Genomic DNA, 20925 nt, shown 5'->3' with positions numbered 1-20925 from the left:
TGGCCTGCAGAGGAAGGCTTGTGACTGTACTACAGCATTTCTAAAAGAAAGAACCAGAAACTGAGCATATGGAAATTTCCATTTCTATGGAAATCACTGTTGCTTGCTCTAATTGCATTCTGCATTTCAAGCAGATTATGTTCCCAAGCCTAACCCTTTGTGGAATGACACAAATCAATTGTGTTACATGCAAAGTAGATTTTTCACCAAAGAACTGCCATGATTTCTGACTCAAATAATTATTTTTCAAGGTAGAAAGAGGTTCTGCATCTCAGGAAGAGAATGAAACTTTCCCTCAAATTACAATATTTCCTTGCACCTCACCTTTGTGACCCAGAGGATTCCATCAGAGTTAATGGTGAAATCCTGGCCTGGGGGAGCCTCAGGATTTACTTGCCCAACCTTCATGGGGAGAAAAGATTGATTGGGGAGGAAAAGCCAGTTGAGAAGATCATAATGAGCAGATCCGAGTCCATCTTCTGAGAAGGAAATCTCATCTCCAGCACTGTTGTTGAACTGCACATTGCCCAAATAGGGAAGAATCTGAAAGAAAGGAGACCTTCAGAAATCAGAGATTTTGGGGTAGAGCTACAAAGAGACATAATGGCTTTTATTCTATCTCGATGGCCATCTTGAGCAGATGGGTTTATGTTGAGTTCTCTTGGTGGAAATCTGAAGACCAGATATTTAATTCTGAAACCAGAAAAATTTCCGTTTATTACAGAGCATGGTTTCCAACTCCCTTTCATCAAAATACAAGACATACAAAAATTTTTGTTCTGGATCCAAAGCTTAATTATATGGTTTTCCTATTGTGATTCTTGGCTACATGCAATTTCAAATAATTACTTTGGTCCAAGGTCTTGTTAATGGACAAATGGATTTTAGAAATGAATAAATAATCCCACTGACTTTCTCTAGCTCATAATCAAAGGCAGCAGAATGCAGGAACCAGATCTGATCAAGTAGGACCATGTAGAAGGAAGCACCTGCTCTGATTGGTCACTTTGCTATTGAGAGAGGTCCATCTTTTGGCCTTTGATGCAGAAAATTTTGATGAATTCCCGACTATGAGCCCATTAGGACAACTTTGAATCTTGGTGTGTGCTGTGGTTGACATAGAAACAGAAGCACAGTGTTTGAAGGAAGCTTGAGGTCTTCCAGTCCAACCTCCTGTTTAAACACTGGTGAGGTCTCATATTAAGACCTACCTAGTGGCGATAAGAATGGCAAAATCTAATTATTTTTCCACGCTTATCAACTCTGATCAACAATTAATAAATAAATAAATAAATAAAAAGAGCCTTGATAGTACAGTGGTTTAATGCACCCTGTTATTAACACAGCTGCCTGCAATTTCTGCTGGTTTGAATCTCTCCAAGGCTCAAGGTTGACTCAGCCTTCCATCCTTTCTAAGGTAGGTGAAATGAGGACCCAGTTTGTGGGGGCAATAAGATGACTTTGTATAAAAAGAATGAAGGCTATTGCTTAACGCATTGTAAGCCGCCCTGAGTCTCCGGAGAAGGGCGGCATATGAATCAAATTAAAAAAAATAATAATACAAAATTATAGGCCTATCTCCCTATTGAATTCTGACTATAAAACATACATGTCAATAATTGCTGATAGATTAAAAGTGATTCTGAACAAACATATTCATATGGATCAAAGTGGATTCTTGCCAGGACGTCAAATTAAAAATAACACACGTACGATAGTTGATATATTAGAGTTCTATGAAGCACATCCAGAAAAACAAATTTCACTGGTTTTCCTTGACCCGCAAAAAGCATTTGACAACCTGAATTGGAATTTTATGATACAACTAATAAAGAAATTGGAATATGGACAAAAATTTGGAAAAATGGTTGAAAAATATATATTCAAAACAGACTGCAAAAGTAATGTTTAATCAAGATATGACAGAAGATTTTGAGATAACAAAGGGAGTAAGACAAGGATGTCTACTCTCCCCACTTCTTTTTATTCTATCTCTGGAGCCACTTTTACATAGAATTAGGGAAGATCAAGAAATAAAAGGATTGAGAATAAACAAGGAGGAGTATAAAATCCAGGCATATGCGGACAATACGGTTTTTATAATTGAAGAACCTTTAAAATCAGGCCCTAAATTAATTTAAAAAATAGAAGAATTTGGTGCAGTAGCAGGTTTAAAAATTAACAAGAATAAATCAAAATTATTAACTAAAAACCTTACAAAAAACAAGATTTAGAATTAGAAAAGATTATGAATATACAAACAACAACAAAAATTAAATACTTGGGAATTTGGTTGACTGCAAGAAGCTCCTCAATTAAACAAGAAAATTATGATAAATTAATTTGGCAAATTGGGAAAGACCTGGAAAATTGGTCAAATTTGCAAATCTCATGGATGGGGAGAGTGGCAGCAATAAAAATGAATATCTTGCCCAAAATTCTGTTCCTCTTCCAGGTTATACCGATAAAACTAGGGAAAAACTTTTTTGATTTATTAAATAGACTGGCTACAAAATTTATTTGGCAAGGGAAGAAGCCTAGGATTAGACTAAAAGTATTACAAGACACTAGAGACAGAGGAGGAGCAGCCTTCCCTGACTGGGAGACCTATTATCAAGCAGCAGGTCTAGCTTGGATAAAGGACTGGATAGAGTTAGAAAATAAAAGACTTTTATTATTAGAAGGTCATGATTTATGTATAGGGTGGCATGCATTTCTATGGGGGGGGGGAACAGAATACCCATGGATATTTTAAAAGACACACAATTAGAAATTTATTATTAATAATTTGGAATAAAATTAAAAAACAACATTATATGAAAGTACCGCGTTGGATTTCACCAGAAGAAACATTAACACACCCAAACTTAACTGACTGGACCAAAATAATCAGATATAAGGACATAATAAATGAGGAGGGAATATTAAAAACTAAATATGAATTGGAACAGGATCTAGGAAGGGAAGTGCAATGGTGGACATATCTTCAAATTAGATCAAAGTATACAGAGGAGATAAAAAGGGAACAAGTTCGATTAGAAAACACTGAATTAGATAAAATATTATTAGGGAATGAACAAAAATTGATTAGTAGAATTTATAAATTTCTGTTACGGTATAAAATGGAAAAGGAAACAGTGAAAGTTACGATGATCAAATGGGCAAAGAATTTTAATCATGCAATAGAATTAGAGAAGTGGGAAAAGATGTGGAATACAAATTTGAAACTGACAATTGCGACATCATACAAGGAAAATCAGATGAAAATGTTTCATAGATGGCACTTTCCACCAGCGAGAATTGCAAAAATGTTCCCCAATAACTCCCCGAAGTGTTGGAAATGCAAGAGCAGTTACGGAACATATTACCATCAATGGTGGACATGCCCAATTGCAAAAGAATTCTGGGTGAAAATTAAAATTTGGATTGAAGAAATTAGTCAGAATTCAATAGAGGGAGAGCCAGAACAGTTTCTGTTAGGAATTGCGATAGAACATTATACTAAAGAAATACAATATCTTATACTGCATATATTGACTGCTGCACATATTGTATATGCGCAATATTGGAAAAAAGAATATGCACCATCTGAAGAAGAGTTAATAAAAAAAAAATTGGAATGTGCAGAACTAGATAAATTAACTAAAGAAATTAAGGGGAAAGAAGAATCAAAGTACTATAAGGTGTGGGGCAGATGGTATGAATGGTTGAAAAATAGGGAAATTAGCTAAACGAATGAAGAAAGGAAGGGGGAAATGTGATAGATCAATTTATAGGACAGAGGGAATGAAGGAATGCGATAAATGAATGGTGAATAAGTTGATATTTAAATATCTGTAAATATTGATACATAGTAAGAAAGGATCTCTGCAATAGCTGAAAAGAAAAGTGATATATTTTTATTTTTATCAATGTTGTATGTTTATGTTTTGTTTTTAATGTGTTCAAAATAAAAAGCTTTTTATAAAAAAAAAAAGAAAAGAAAACTAAGATCATGGCATCCGGCCCTCTCAATTCCTGTCAAATAGATGGGGAAGAAATGGAGATAGTGACAGATTTTATTTTCATGTGCTCCAAGATCACTGCAGATGGGGACTGCAGCCAAGAAATTCAAAGACCGCTTGCTCCTGGGGAGGAAAGCTATGGCAAATTTAGAAAGCAGAGACATCACCAAAAGTGCGTATAGTCAAGGCTATGGTTTTCCCAGTTGCAATGTGTGGCTGTGAAAGTTGGACCATAAGAAAGGCTGAACATCAGAGAATGGAGACCTTTGAACTCTGGTGCTGGAGAAAACCCCTACGAGTCCCTTGGACTGCAAGGCAATCAAACCGGTCAGTCCTAGAGGAGATCGACCCTGACTGCTCTTTAGAAGGCCAGGTCCTGAAGATGAAACTCAAATACTTTGGCCGCCTAATGAGAAGGAAGGACTCCCTGGAGAAGAGCCTAATGCTGGGAAACATTGAAGGCAAAAGAAGAAGGGGACGACAGAGAATGAGGGGACTGGATGGAGTCACTGAAGCAGGAGGCATGAGCTTAAATGGACTTCAGGGGATGGTAGAGGACAGAAAGAATTAGAACAGTGGGACAAACTATGGACAAGGAACTGTAAACTTACAATAGCAGTTACCTACAAAGAAAACCTCTATAAAATGGCATTTGCCCTCAGCGATATTGGCCAAAATGTACCCAAATTTATCCCCCAAATGCTGGAGATGTAATCACAAATTTGGAACATTCCATCACATGTGGTGGATGTGCCCCATCAAAAGGAAATATTTTTGCAAAATTCAAAAATGGCTGGAAGAAATTACTGAGTAAAAAACAGATTTGAAACCAGAACTATTTTTATTAGGAATATTGGACTCGAAAATGAATAAAAAACTTCAATACATCACACTACACATACTCACTGCAGCAAGAATCATATTTGCACAAAACTGGAAACAAAATAATTTACCCTCAGACAAAATAGCAATCAGAAAAATTCTTGAATGCACAGAAATGGATAAAATGACTATGGAGCTAAAAGAGAGGGATGATTCAGACTATTATGAAGTATGGAATAAAATGTACAGTTGGTTTGAAAATAGAAAGCAAAACAGGAAATGTTTAACTTAGTACTGATGAAACCTAACTTGGAGTAATTGAAAAAGATTAAACAAAGAGATGTAAATATAAATGAATATAAATTGGTAGACAAGAATAATGAATAACTACTATATGTGTTAATATACAGTATACGTTGATGTAAAATTATTATACTACTATCGAGAAGTAAATAGATATGATAGAATAGAGAACCACAAGAGCAAAATACATATGCAGATACAGAAAGCTGTAAAATGACCTTAGATAGTATATATTGTTGCTGTGTTTTGTTTTGTTTTTATGTATTTGTGGTTGTTTTTTAGGTTGCTTTTAAAGAAAAAATTGTTTAATGAAAATTATTTTTAAGAAACAACAACAACAATGGGTCTTATGGAAAGCTCCTTTCTTTGCTTCTCTTTTCCCCCCTCTAAACTCTTCCAACAAGACATTATTCTTAACTCACATTTTTCTAATAATTGTTTTTAATATGCATTGATATAATAACATGCAGATATTTAATCAGTAATTGAAGGAATGCATATGGGAAGCTTCCTCTCTAAGGAAGCGAAAGAAATTACCTGCCATGACTGGATATTGGAGATCCTCTTCCCAAGCCTCATCATGGTCGGTTGGGCTCTGGATGCAAACATTACATGTAAAGCCTGTGCTACAGCATAAATGGCATTGTAGATCTTGTAACTTTCACCTGTCATGCTTGTTTCAAAAATGTAATTTGGCAGATTCTGCAGATTCTCCTTTCCTGTACATTGTTTTTTCCCCATTGGAGGGATCTTGCCTGGTTTGGGGAGTTTGCAATGAAAGACAATTTCCCACAATACTGGGAGAAAGACATCTCCTTGGGGGTTCAAGGGGTCTAAAGACAGGAGGAAGTGATTGAATTCTGAGACATCCCCGGTGTGGTCCCTAAAATGCAAGGCTCCGTGGAAAGACTTTAGAAATAGCAATATGCTTTCAGATTCCTCCAGACTAAGTTTCCAATGGGAAGTTAAGATCCAAACATTCTGCAATGTTGTCTTGCTCAACATTTCATGGTAAACTAAAAGTCCCTGTACAGTATTACTACAACCATAGTCTCCAAATAGAATAATCACTTCAGTTTTTGTCCAAGTCTGTAACTTGAGAAGCACTTTGTCTATTCTAATCTGAATATCATCTAATTTTAAACTTTCAGTGAAGGCCAGGCAGATCTCCTTCTCCTGGAGCATTGGCGTCAGAGTTGAGATGAAACGTTCTCCCCTGTCATCTTCAGGGGCCAGAAGACCAACCCAATTCCACTGGAAATACAGGAGTAGTTTGACTAGACCCTCATACTGAGGAGATTCCTTGGGATCAATCTGGAAGAAGGAAGGATAAACTCTTCTCTCTCCCTGAGAGAACTCAAAGCCAACACCGAGCTGAAAAACAATGAGATTCATCTTTCAAAGTAAAGAAGTAAAGAGAAAGTAAAGTCTTATGGCAACTTTACGAATCACCATTGTGTGGCTTTTGCTCCACCAGTCAGGCTGACTGACCCTCAGTGGCAAGCTCCATCTCCTTCCCTTCTTAGGGAGAGCCACCACTTACACATCTTGACTGATTGTGATATGTCAGAAGACAAGAGAAGAAACCAACAAACTGAGGCAGGAAATAAATGACACTAAAATGATGGCTACCCTTTTATGAAGAATAAACGGAGAGTCAGAGGCTCATGATGTGCCTCCCCCAAACTATCTTTAATTTCCTCTTGGCTTATGTGTGTGCTTTTGATCTTTGTCTACTCCATATTGTATGGGAGCTCTCTTACCTGTGGGACCTTAAAGATGCTGAAGATGGAGGCCATCTGCCTTGAGAACCTGGCACTCAGATCACCAATGACGGATAGCAGAGTGTCCTGCAGGTGACACTTGTAACCTGGAACCACTTGGCCTTGTGAGGAGAGCATGGAGAGGCTGTTTAAGGAAATAAATACCCCAGTCTGGAAATGGCCATAGATGTGGAAGCCAAGGGAGATGTTGGGGAGCAGAAAAAAATCCTTATTGACCTCAGAGACAGCAAACATCAATGCAAGGAACTGCTGGTAGTAACTGGTGATGGGTCTGTAGTGAGCAAAACATTGGCAAATATTACAGGAAATCTTGTGCATGGCTGTAGAACTTGCTTTACTGTTTGGGGGGGACTTTGGGGGGCAGAAACTCCCAAATTTTATTGGGTTTGGGTTTCTTTCAAAGGATTTCCCTTGGTTAAAGTTGGATGACTTTCTAAGGAGACAAGCCTTTCCATAGATATCATGGACTGTTTTATACTCTCTGTCATCCCTGCCACATTCATTTTGCTGCAGTGGCTGTAATTCTTTCCAACTGCTCCCCTTTCAATGTAATTATTGAAGGTGTCTCTTGGAGCAGCTTCTTCAGGTGTGGTAAAGATTGCTGAGCACAGGACTACAGTGGGGGTCACCTCATAGATTTACTGAAGGCCCATATTCATCAGCAATGCTGATTCCAACACTGAGAGGGATCTTTGTAACTCCTGAACACTTGAAGAGTGCTGAGCTTTTATTAGTATTTTCTATCAGAAGTTACTGGTGAGATTAATATTATAATTTGACGTATTCATTAAGCCAGCACAGCTTCCCTCTTCATTTTTCTTGTTTATCATCTTCCTGATGAAGCGATTGAGAATTCCAACCTATTTGAAGAGCTTGCTACTTTATGGAGAAAAGCACAAAATGTGAACTACACTAGGACAGTACAAATAGTAGAAGAATTATTTTTTTGAAAAAAAGTCCCTGAATGTCAAGCAAAAAGAATGTTTCCCATCCAGCTGAAACTTACGCAATAGAGGAAATAGGATTCACTTTATTAAAGTCTTGGTCAATAGAACTGTACATGGCTCCCAAGGGCAAATTCCCACCAATAATGAGATCACCAGGCCTGTAGGAGCTTTTCCCTATGTCAATATAATCTCTGAGTACACATATGGTTTGCAGCCTCTTCGCTGTAGTTGGAGCCAGGAGCCAGAAGAGCATCAGTATCAGCAGTAGCATGACTCCTGTCTGGTCATTCTTCTCACCTTCCCTCCTAGAACAGAAATCAAGGTTCATGTAGAAACTGATTTAAAAGTTGCTCCTGAAATCTCACTGGAATTTTAGCAGATCAGACACCACCTGTGTCTCCTGAATGGCACCAGGACAAATTTATAGCAACTATGCTTCCTCTTACCTGAGTTTGGGCTGTGACCATAGAGGAAACAAAGGCAAGTCAGTCTCTTCAAACCCAGGACTGAGCTCTTTGCAAGACAGACTAGTGTGATATGATCTGCCCCCCAGCTGGTGAATTCAGAGATAATTTTTACAGCAAGTTTTATCCTGGAAGATCTTTGTGTCTGGAAATCCACAGGGGATAAATGAAGAATGACTGTTCTTCTGATAATTGCAGGGAAGAGCCATTGTCCTGTCCCCTCAGCAAGAGCTTCTCTTCATGCAGCAGAATGGAAAACATCTGTGTGTCTCTTGTAATTCACAGAGCAGATGGAGTCATGGGGAAGCTGTCTAGTTGACCTATGTGAAAGTGACCCCTGCACACAAGATGAATTTTGGCTTATGCCCTAGTTGGGTCAGATAACAGGAGATCTACTTGGGAATAGTGGCACAGGCAGAAATGCAATTTGAGGAAGAATCTCAGGATATTAACTGCAATTTTTTGGCAAAACTTGGAAATTTTTCTTGCTGTATCCTAAGGGTAGGAATTGTCATCCGGGTGTCTCTCTTGGTCTTTTGGGGTGCTGCTCCCCAAATTGCCAGGTCTGAAATTCTTTTCCTGAAGATTCATTCACAGGACCAGTTGGGATCATTACTACTGTACCAGCCTTCTTGCTGCACAGCAATCTCTGTGTCTGAGTCTCTGGAGGACATTTCACAGTTGACTGTGGGGTTCCTGAGATTTATGGTCTTGAGAGATGTCCATTTGCCATCCCTAGGGCTGCCCTTAGAGACATCTCATCATGGCCACCATCATTCATGGCTCAATTCAAAACAGACCACTTCCAATGTGATCTGAGGAGGAGCTATCCTCGTCCCCTTTGTCCTGGCCAGATCATGGCCTAATGACTTTGAGATTCTTTTATGCTGCCCCTCTCTGCAGGGAGGCTGGATCTCTTTGACCAGTCCACTCTTAGTGACTGATGAGGTTCCAAAGGGAACTGAGGATTATACCCCAGGCTCTGCTGTGTTGTCCTTCTGAAGCCTTGGCCACTACCGGGAATAGGAAAGCTGCTGAGGCCTTGGATAGGATCACTGGCATGTAATCACTCTTGGTCCATTGTTCCCAACATGCCCCATCATTCAATTGAGGGAGCTGAAAAGGATCAAGAGACACCCAGAGGTCTGCTGAAGGATGAATGGATGAGGGATTCATGAGGGATGAATCTGACTGAACTTGAGCTAGAGCAGGGGTATCAAACTCCATTTCACTGAGGGCCAGATCAGGATTGTTGTTGCCCTCAGGGGAGCCGGGTGTGGCATGGTTGTGTGGTTGTGGGTGGATGGGTGGGTGTGACCAGGGTGGACATGGCGAGCTTGATGTCCCTCATGTTGGGGGGTGGGATCAGGCTGATCCACCGGAGGAGACTCACTGACCCTCTTGGGCTATGTGAGGGGTACAGATGGCAGCATGAGTCATCTGACCTTTGAGCTCCCAGGGCACCAGGACTCCACAGCCCTGCCCCACTTCCCTGAGGGGCTGCCTGGGCTCACTTGCCTCCTGCTCCAGGCTCACTCTCCTTGCCCAGACTGGGCTTCCTGGATTGGGAAGAGGGGCTGAGGGACAGTGGGGCTCCTGCTGGTGGGCTCTGCTACTGCTGGTGCCACTGCTTGAAGGCAAGCCAGGGGGTGAGTGGAGGTGGCCTGACTGAGGGGTCCCAATGTATGCTGGTGTAGGGTATGTAAGTCAGTTCTAGGACTCGGCTCAGGCAAGGCAGGGTAGGGAGGGGAGTCCTGGCTGCCTCTTGGGGATGGGTCTCTCTGCCCTTCCCTTAAACTGGGGCCATTCCAGGTGGGGAGGTGGGTGGGAGGCTCATCCCACGTATCTGGTAGAGCTGGAGGAAGAGGTTTGGACAGCAACAGGAGCATGTGGAAGAAGATGCTTGGGGGAAGGCATGAGGTTTAGTCTGCAAGGGGGCCATGCAGCCGCCTGCCCCGTCCCAGCTGGGATGGCCGTGGGCAAGCAAAAACAATTGGTGGGACAGAGTGGGTGAGTGAGTGGGCAGCCACCTGGTGCATTCAGCAGGCCTGATCACGTGCCGCCCCCCACAGCTCTGCCTCCCCCTTTTGCTTGGAGGGCCAACCTGGCAGTCCCAGTGCTTGGACCCACCTGCCCAGCATGGGCTGTGACTACTGCCAGACACTGTTGGACCCTGTGCACTCGTCCCCTCCTGTGTGTCGACTGGGGTGGGAGGGGCCTTGTGTTTGACATATCTGAGCTAGAGCTTCTATTAAGGCCTACCTCATGGCACTACAAGCCACAAAATGTCAATATTTCTCCATTCTTTTTGCACTTCTTATAACACTGAGTGACACCCGTGGCCTTTTTAAAGATGATCTGGAACCTTCTGGGTAAGGGTCATGTGTAGGTTTTCCTTCAGGCCTCACAGGATGTTATAAAGGTGGTGGACCGTAACTTTATATGTTTACAATCTATTAAATAAATGAGCCTCACGAAGATTTTTAAACTAAACTGTTTTATTTACGAAAATAAACAAAGCCTATTCAACAGAATATCCGTTGTCAGTCTCTTCCTTAAGTATCTTGTCAGCTCTTTCTCCAATCGCCCTGTACGATTGGAGTTTGGGCCTTTCTTCCTCAGAAGGGAGAGGCTTTAGGGACTTCAGCTCTGCCTCTGATCCCGAACTGGGTTAGCCTGCTGGCAAGCAGCTCCTTATATACTGACAGTTAGTGACAGTTAGTGACAGTTAGTGACAGTTAGGGAAGGCATAGAAAAAGCCCGGGAGATTCAAAACCAGGAGCTGCACTCTGATTGGCCTATTCAATTATCTAAGCCAAAGGCCATTAATAGGCACAGCAACTGTGAGGGAATTTTTTTTCTCACACTCACAGAGGAATTCTGGTTGATAAAATTGCTTGGATCTCTTCCCAGTTGGAGGCCAAGCATGGTGTGGATCCTATGGAGAAGGCTGGGGAAAGGACTTTTGCAGTTATCTAGGAACAGTTTGATCCAGCTGATCTCAAGGATGTCGACAGAGTCCTTGGGATGTAGTTGTGACAACCTGTGAACTGGATCCATGCCCCCCTGTTACTGACATGGTTGTTAAATGAATCTGGCTTCCCCCTTGACCTGGCTTGTTGGAAGGTCAGAAAAGAGGACCCTGGGACACTGCAACCGTCATAAATATGAGCCAGTTGCCATGGGCCCAAATTTTGACTATATGCCCCATGGGAATGCTGCAATGGTCATAAGTGTGAAAAACAGCCATAAGTCACTTTTTTCAGTGCCTTTGTAACTTTGAACGAGGATGGCCTGTATAATGTCACATAAGGGTTTTAAACTCCTTCTGTGTTTAATTTTTATATTTATTGTATAGTTTTTTATTTATTTTTTATTTAGATCAATAGGCCAATTTTAAATAGCACGTTTTCTCCTTTTAATGTAAGATGTTCTGCACTCGGAAAATAAAATAAATAAATGAAATCACTGTTGTTGACCCCCACCTGAAACTACACCTTCGCTGGAGCTCCAGAGTTTTCTGCAATGCTGCACAAACAGCCAGAGGGAAGCAGAACGAATCTCTTTGTCACAAGGCCACCTGGTGCAATGACAGAAGCGGCCACCATATTCCAAGGGACCACAACTGAATGAGGCCACAGGTGGCTGCTCCCAAAATCATGCTGGAAGTGCTTGCTTAGCAAATCTGTCCCATCACTTATGGAACTACATCATTTTTATGCTTTATAGACCTGTGAACATTGTCAATGTGAAGTCTAGGACAATTGGCTACATCCACTTCATCCCAGCCCCCTCACACCAGCTGACCCATGGCATTCACCCCTCCCTAGCTGCTATGGTTGATGCACCCCTCTTTGCAAACTGGAAACCAAGGCTGTGGCAGGAGTGATCATGCTTGCCTTTTGACTCCCTGTGAGCTGCCCAACTTTGGTGGAAGTGCATAAGATGAGCATGTAGGCCAGACAGCTCTGCCCCCACCATGCAGCAGCCAATCCAGAGCTTCAGTTTGGTGACCAATTCTATGGCCAGTTTGCAAAGAGGGGCCCACAAGCTGTAGGCTGCAGTCAATGCAGGGCAGGACTGTGTTCTCTGCATAATTATCTGGGAGGGAAAAAAAATTCAATCTCTCCTGGAGTGACAGAGCCCCTAATTTAGGAAGCATCATCTATGGCTCTCCAGTTGGGACCACCAGTTGTATAATGCCTTTGTTGGCCTTGCTGGTGGGCAGAATGTCAGGCCTGTCCCAGCGTAGACATTTAGGAAAGAAAAATCCTTGACTCTATTTGTACAGTTGGGTATACTTTTACTAAAAGTCAATTGGTTGCAGTGTAAGCAAAGTGAGATCTGAAGATTCCCGCATAAACCATGCGATTTTCCCTTCTCCCAGGACATTCCCCATATGTCATCCTGTTAGTGTCCAATGAGGTTAAAATGAGCTGTTTTGGTTTCTAAAGTTTGGAGCCTGTTTGGTGGCCCTTTGCATTCTGTTCCTGTGCCTCTGTCCTTGGATCGTTCAGTCATTGTCTCTGGTTGCCTCTTCTGTTACCTGTCATTCCCCCCTTCCCTATCTCCCCCCTCTCATCCTTGATGGCAGATCTGACCTAGAGCCTGTTACTGTCTGCAACCCACATGGCCCCGATCCCTCTTTGCTGAGAGTGATTCTCATGTGGGGGGCAATGAAAAAAATGGGGAATGCGCCCCAAGTCCAGGAGTCAATAGAGGAAGAGGAGGTTGGTGCAGTGGGAAGGACCTTCTGAGAATGTTTTTTTTCTGGGAACAGTTGAGACACACAGGGCTAATTGTCCCACGTTGCAAGTCTGCCAGAGCAATTTGTACTACAATGTATCATCCGGTGTGAGGCAGTGGAGGAGAGTGGCTGGGGAGGGGTGGCTAGAGAGAATCAGTGGGGGGGGGGGGCTGATGGGGAAGAGCTACCAGGGAGAGACTGATGGTGAGGGGTGGCTATGGTGAGTTAGCTGAAATGGGGAGGCTGGGGTGAGGTGGCTGCGGCAAGGCGACTGCATGCAATTGTCCCATTCCCATCAGTGTGTTGGGTTGCAAAGTTACTATTTCATCATTGTTGCTAAACAAGCACAATCGGTCATGTTTATGTAGTTATTACAACTGCTTAAGCCTTCAGGCTTCAAATGCAGGACCAAAAACCAATAATCAAGTCTCAGAGCAGAATTGCTTGTTAAGAGTGTGCCCAGGATACATTTTCTCCAGAGAATAGTGGGAGGAACTCTTGAAGAGCAAAGATTGCACTCATATTTATACATTTGAGAAAGAAGGAGAAAATATTTATGCGTAAGGAATAGATGATGTAAGCATATCTACTCCTAATTAACAAACTATCAATTATGTTGCCACTCTTCTATTGTTATTATCTTCAACAGAGAAATATTGTCTTAAGAAAAAAAAGTATGTCAGTTACGTTGCCATAGAAATTTTGATAAAGCTTATTGAAAATCAGAGAATTTGAGTTTGCTATTTTATGGGACAATTTGCACACATTCCTCCATTGTTTCTATTTCTCATACGAGAGGTCATTTTATGGAAAGGGAGATGTTATTAAAAAGAACTGAATACTGGTAGAGAACTCTATAAAGCCTCTGACGTCTAAGGAAACAACCATATAGGCCTAAAAACACTGATTCCAACTCTTTAAAACACTATTTTAAAAAATAATTAAATTAAAAAGAATGGAATGAGAAAATGTCCTCCTTAAAATAATGAATACATCTTTAATAACTAGTTTTCCATCAACATTAGGCACTGGACAACATGAGGATATTTTGAAGGAATGATAAAGAAAAGGCTGGGTGATTGCTGTTGACCACAGGTAAATTCTAACCAGTTGCGGCATTTGATAAGGAATTTTTTAATGGAGAAATTCCTCTTTGAAGACATCATATTCTAAACATGCCACAAAGAGAAATATAAATGAGGCAGATCCCGGCATTAGTTAGAAATTTTTGTTTCTTACTATATTTTCTCTACAATTCAAATCGGGCCTCAGCAGAATAATGTAGCATTTGGGGAAAAAAATACAAGCCAACAGAGCAGCTCCAGAGGCCAAATGCTGTAGCCGAAGGGTAGCAATTGTCATCCGGGTGTCTCTTTTGGTCTTTTGGGGTGCTGCTCCCCAAATTTCCAGGTCTGAAATTCTTTTCTTGAAGATTCATTCACAGGACCAGTTGGAATTGTTGCCATTGTACAAGCCTTCCTGCTGCAGGGCAACCTCCGTGTCTGACCTTCTGGAGGGCATTTCACAGTTGACTGTGGGGTTCCCCAGACTTATGGTCTTGAGAAATGTCAGTATGCCATCCCTGGGGCAGGCCTTATAGGCATCTCAAAATGGCCACCATCATTTTTGGCTCAACTCAAAGCAGACCACTTCCAATGGGATCTGAGGAGGAGCTATCCTTGTCCCCTTTGTCCTGGCCAGATCATGGCCTGATGGCTTTGAGGTTGTTTTATTCTGCCTCTGTCTGCAGGGAGGCCACATCTATTTGACCAGTCCAATCTTAGTGATTGATGGGGTTCCAAAGGGAATTGAGGATTATACCCCAGACTCTGCTCAATGGTCGTTCTGAGGCCTTGGCCACTACCTGGAATAGGAAAGCTACTGAGGCCTTCGATGGGATCAATCACATGCAACCTCTCTTGGTCCATGGTTCCCAACATGCCCCATCATTCAATTGAGGGAGCTGAAAAGGATCAAGAGACATCCAGAGCTCTGCTGAAGGAACATGAGGGATGAAACTGACTGAACATGAGCTAGATCAGGGGTGTCAAATTCCATTTCATTGAGGGTCAGATCAGAATTGTTGTTGCCCTTGGGGGGCCGGGGTGGTGGTGACTGGGTGGTTGCAGCTGCCTGGGTGGGCATGGCCAGTGTGGGTGTGGCCAGTTCAATGTCCCTTGTGTTGGGGGTGGGACCAGGGTGGGTGCCAGGCCCTGATCCACTGGAGGACTCTCACTGATCCTCTCAGGCCACGTGGGCAGGCCCTGGAGGGCAGCATGGGCTACCTGGGACCCTGGGCAGCAGGTACCCAACCCTTGAGTTCCCAGGGCACCGGGACTCTACTGCCCAGCCCCACTTCCCTGAGGGGATGCCCGGGCCTGCTTGCCTCCTGATCCTGGCTGCTGCTGCTGGTGGTGCCACTGCTGCAAGGCAAGGCAGGAAGGAAACCGGGGTGGCCTGGCTGTGGGGCCCCAAGATACAAGCAGTGTGTGTGGGTCAGCTCTGGAGCTTTGCTCGTGTGCGGATGAGTGGGGAGGGGAGTCCCAGCTGCTTCTTGGGGATGGGGCCTTCCTGCCCTCCTGGACTCACAACTCTTTCTAGTTGCATAACTTCTTATAGTGAGCCAGTTGGACCTTTTCCTGGATCGGGATTCCCTGGGCTCAGTCACTCATGCCCTGGTCCTCTTGCATTGGAATTCACACAATGGGCTCTACGTAGGGCTACCTTTGAAGAGCATTTGGAAGCTACAGCTGGTGCTGAATGAAGCAGGGTGGACAATGTTATCTATCCCTAGAATGGCCCATGTATAGCCGTGTTTTACAAGCTGCATTGGTTTCTGCTTTGTATCCATGCCCAACTCAAGGTTTGGGTTATCAAATTGAAGGTCCTCCATGGCATCCTCTTTGAAACAATAAACACATCTTTTTGCAGTTTAACGTTTTTTATTAGGTTATTAGATAAAATACAAAATACAAAAGTAAATAGGAAGACACAGTGTGTGTGAGGGGGAAATAGGGAGAGAAAAGCAAGGAATAGAATAGAATAAGAGAGTTGGAAGGGACCTTGGAGGTCTTCTAGTCTAACCCCCTGCCCATGCAAGAAACCCTACACCAGGAGAAATTGGGGAAAAGAAAAGAAGAAACATTGACTTCTAACTCTCTAAAAGGATTAACTTCAAACCACAACTTTTTGTTTTTCCATAGTAATATAAACTATCTATTTCTATAAAAACATATCAATCTAATCGGTAAAACCCAAAATCAAAGTTTCATTTTTTTTCCACCTCAAGCACAAAGGTCAGAAGCGGTTTCCATGTAGAAATAAAGTTACTTATATTCTTTCCTTTAACCAAAATGATCAATTTTGCCACTTCTTCCAACTCCATCAGCTTCTGTAGCCATTCCTCTATAGTGGGAATCTATGTGTCCTTCCATTTTTGTGCATATAATAGTCCTGCTGCTGTCAATATCTATAAGATCAAAATTTTTCTCCAAGTCTTTTTCCATTAAACCGAAAGGAAAAGTTTCTGGTTTCATTTTTACTTTCATTTGAAGAATATTTTGTATTATAATATGAACCTTACTCCAAAATTTCTTTGCTTTATCACATGTCCACCATAAATGGTAAAACTTCCTTTTTTCTTTTACACTTACAACATTCATTTGAAATACCGTTATACATTCTGGATAACTTATCTGGTGTTAAATGCCAGTGATACATCATCTTATAAAAATTTTCTTTTAAATTATAGTTTAGTGTAAATTTTAAACCTTTCATCCACATATTTTCTAATTGTTCAAGCATCACATTATATCTAAAATTCTTTAACCAGTGAATCATACAGTGCTTTACATGTTCACTTTCCAAATTCAATTTCAATAACATTTTATAAATCTTAGCAATAATATGTTCATCACTACCACACAGTAATATTTCCAATTCATTCTTTAGCAAAATCAAACCCACAACTCTTTTTATTTGATTTAAGCCATTCTTTCAGTTCTTGATATGTAAACCAATGGCAAACATACCCTTCTAATTCAAATTCTTCCCTCAACTTTAAGGTAGGTTCACCAGAGTTGAAAAATAATATTTTACCATACGTCTAGCCATCTGGCTTCACCACCATTAATTTTCTTTAAAAAGCTTCTTGAGGGGACACCCAAAGAGGCAACTTCGTATAGAACCTTGTTTTATATTTATTCCAAACTCTTAGCATGGCACATCTAGCAAATAATTATTAAAATCAACATTAACTTTAACTTTATCATACCATAAATAACCAAACCTTAATTCGTGGCCCTCTAATTCAAGTAGCCTCTTATTCTGGAGGTTCACCCACTCTTTTAACCAGGCCAGACAACATGCCTCAAAATACAATTTCAAGTCTGGAAAACCCAAGCCCCCTTTTTTCCTTAGCATCTTGCAGTAGTTTGTATCAGATTCTTGGTTTTTTCCTTTGCCATATAAACTTAGAAATATCCAAAATGATAAACACATCTTTAACAAGAAATTTTCCTTCCATGCAGGGCACTGGACCTCACTAAGGACACTTTGAAAACATGAAAAACAAAGACTGATCAGAGGAATATTGTAAGCAAGGATAAGGAATTCTTTTCTGGATAAATTCCTCCTTCATGTCATCATTTATTAGAAATCTTATCACATTCTAAACATGCCAGAAAGACAAATATAAATGAGGCAACTCCTTGCCTTGGTTAGATATTCTTGTTTCTTACTATATTTTCTCTACAATTCAAATCGGGCCTCAGTAGAATAATGTAGCATTTGGGAAAAAAGATACAAGCCAAGAGACCAGCCCCAGAGGCCAAAATGGAGAAGATCTCCACAGCCACCATGGACTTCCCTTTGGTGCTCAGGTAGGTGGGGAGGAAGGTGATCCAAACACTGCAAAAGACCAGCATGCTAAAAGTAATGAACTTGGCTTCATTAAAACTATCAGGCAATTTCCTAGCTAGAAATGCCACTGTGAAACTGATGAAGGCCAAAAAAGCTAGATAGATGAGGACAATGTAAAACATGAAAGCTGAACCTTCCTTACATTCCAAGATGGCCTCTCCAAACAAGGAGTAAAAATCCAAGTTAGGAAATGGGGGAGAAGTTGTCAGCCAGGTGGCACAAAGTACTGCTTGGACCAGAGGACAGGCTAAGACAATGGAGTTGGTCAGTGGTTTTCCTAAGAGTTTCCTTGACCTGTTTCCAGGCTTGGTGGCCATGAAGGCCAGAACCACCATGACAGTTTTTGCCAACACAGAGGAAACTGCCAGGGAAAAGAGGATGGCAAAGGCAGATTGTTGGAAGAGACAGGTGATCTTCCCTGGTTGACCAATGAAGAGGAAGGAGCAGAGGAAGCAGAGCAGGAGGGAGATGAGGAGGATGTAGGTGAGTTCTCTGTTGTTGGCTTTAACAATTGGTGTGTCATGATATTTATAGAAAATCACCAGGACTGCAGATGTGCTCACAGAGAGAAAAAGAGCAAGAGAAGCTAAAGTGTATCCCAGGGTGTCTTGATAGGCAAGGAAGTGGATCTTCTTGGCAATGCAGTGGTCCTTGTCCTTGTTGGGATATTGGTCTTCTGGGCAGAGTACACAGTGAGCAGCATCTGAAATCAAGAATCTTTGTTTAAGAATTCATTCATTCAAGGAAATCATGCTTCACTTATAATGATTCTAGGATAGATTAGCCAGTGATGAGGATTACTTCAATTCCAGCTAATCATTCACTATTTAATTCCATGAATAATATGGGTTTCAGTTTGAGATTGCTGCCTGTTTTCTTCCCTACTTTATAATAGAACACACAGAAGATCGATAGACCTGTTATCCAGGAATGTTGCTATTTGTTTATCTGGACATGATGCCTGCCTTAACCTGTCTGTTTTGGGCTTCAAATCTGTTCATTCAGACTTATTTGATCACTCCTACTCTATCAAAGAGGCACAGATAGATGAATCTCCTCTTTCTCTGGCAGGTCTATTTCCTCGGAGGTTGATAGTATTGATGGATGAAGCATGCATTAAGTAATAAGAATTAAAGCTTGGATTGAAAACCCCACTTCCTCAGGAAAAGATTAGAATTTGGGTTTCACAATCAGATATTACAGGAGGAATTGAAATGCAAGTTGGAGATTCATAAATTCTGCCCTAAAACTATCCTGCATGGAACTGCTGAGAATTAGGAAAGGTGACTTCTGTGGCCAGGGCAATTTAGATCCATCAACTGAAAAGTTATGCTGAAAACAGAACTGAATCTTATCAAAAATGATCACAATAAACAAAATAGATTTAATGAATGTCTTCTTTGATCCTGGAAGATCTATTTTTGACGTCTGCTCTACCTGTCTGATTTGAAAATGTCCCTTCTGGACAAGGGTCACACTGGTAGCAGCAAACTGGCTTGCCCTCTGGAACTCTTCTCCTCTCTCCTGCATGGCATCTCTTCGTGCCACATCTGGCAAAGGGGATGGTCTGAAAGAGAAATATTTGAAATTACCTAAGCAATGAACTTGCTGCATTCATTCTTTCCCTCATTCTTATTTCCCTTTTTTATTCCTACTTCTATTTTCAGATTCTCTTCTTAGGAAATAGATTGCCACCATCTATCAAAAACCAGGAACAGCTGCTGGGGGATTCAGGCCATTGGCACTCCCAATCTACCATCAGATGTTGGAGATTGGAACTGGGATCTCAGCCTGTAGAGGAAGGCTTGTGACTGAACTACAGCATTTCTAAAAAAAAGAACCATGAGGATACACTGAGCATCAATGGTCCATGGAAATCACTGTTGCTTGCTGTAATTGCATCCTGCATTTCAAGCAGACATAGTTCCCAAGGCTAACCCTTTGTGGAATGACACAAATCAGGCATCAAATGTGTTATATGCAAAGCTGATTTTACACCAAATGACTGCCAAGGTTTCTGACTCAATTGATTCTTTTTCCAGTTAGAAAGATGTTGTACATCTCAAGAAGAGAATGAATCTTTCCTTGAATTTACAACATTTCCTTGCAGCTGACCTCTGTGCCCCAGATGATTCCATCAGATTTAATGGTGAAATCTTGTCCTGGGGGAGCCTCAGGATTTACTTGCCCAACCTTCTTGGGGAGAAAAGATTGATTGGGGAGGAAAACCCAGTTAAGAAGATCATAACGAGCAGATCCCAGTCCATCTTCTGAGAAGGAGACTTCCTCTCCAGCACTGTTGTTGAACTGCACATTCCTCAAATAGGGAAGAATCTGAAAGAAAGGAGACCTTCAGAAATAGGAGTATTTGGGCTAGAGCTATGGTTATGGCTTCTATCAGAACATGGTGACCATCTTGAGAAGATGAGTTCATGTCTGAAAAGCTAGAGGAGTTCTCTTGGTGGAGAACTGAGGAATCTGCAGTAACACCAAATGTTTAACTCTGAAACTACAAATGGTTTTCCTTTGGTCCTTTGTATCATGGTTTCTTCAAATCAAGCTTTATCAGAATAAGTACACTGAAAGATTTTAGTGCCACATTTCAAAATTAATCATATTTTTAAAATTAATTAATTAATTAAATAAATTTATTTATTTGTCAATCATATATAAGATAACAGGTAAAAGTATAAACAGAATGTGGATACATGAAAAGATTAAATAAAAAGGAATATTAGGACAGGGACATTAGGCTTGTTGGTATGCTTATGCACGCCACTTACAGACGTCTTGGGAATGGGGTGAGGTCAACAGTAGAAAATCTAAGGTTAAAGTTTTGGGGGTTTGGGGAAGTAACCACAGAGTCAGGTATTGCATTCCAGGCATTGAGCACTCTGTTGCTGAAGTCGTATTTTCTGCAATTGAGTTTGGAGC

This window comes from Pituophis catenifer, unplaced genomic scaffold (assembly GCF_029215685.1).
Source record: "Pituophis catenifer annectens isolate HBS135680 unplaced genomic scaffold, rPitCat1.0.hap2 SCAF_1, whole genome shotgun sequence".
In the NCBI taxonomy this organism is placed as follows: domain Eukaryota; kingdom Metazoa; phylum Chordata; class Lepidosauria; order Squamata; family Colubridae; genus Pituophis; species Pituophis catenifer.
This window is presented reverse-complemented; position numbering follows the sequence as displayed.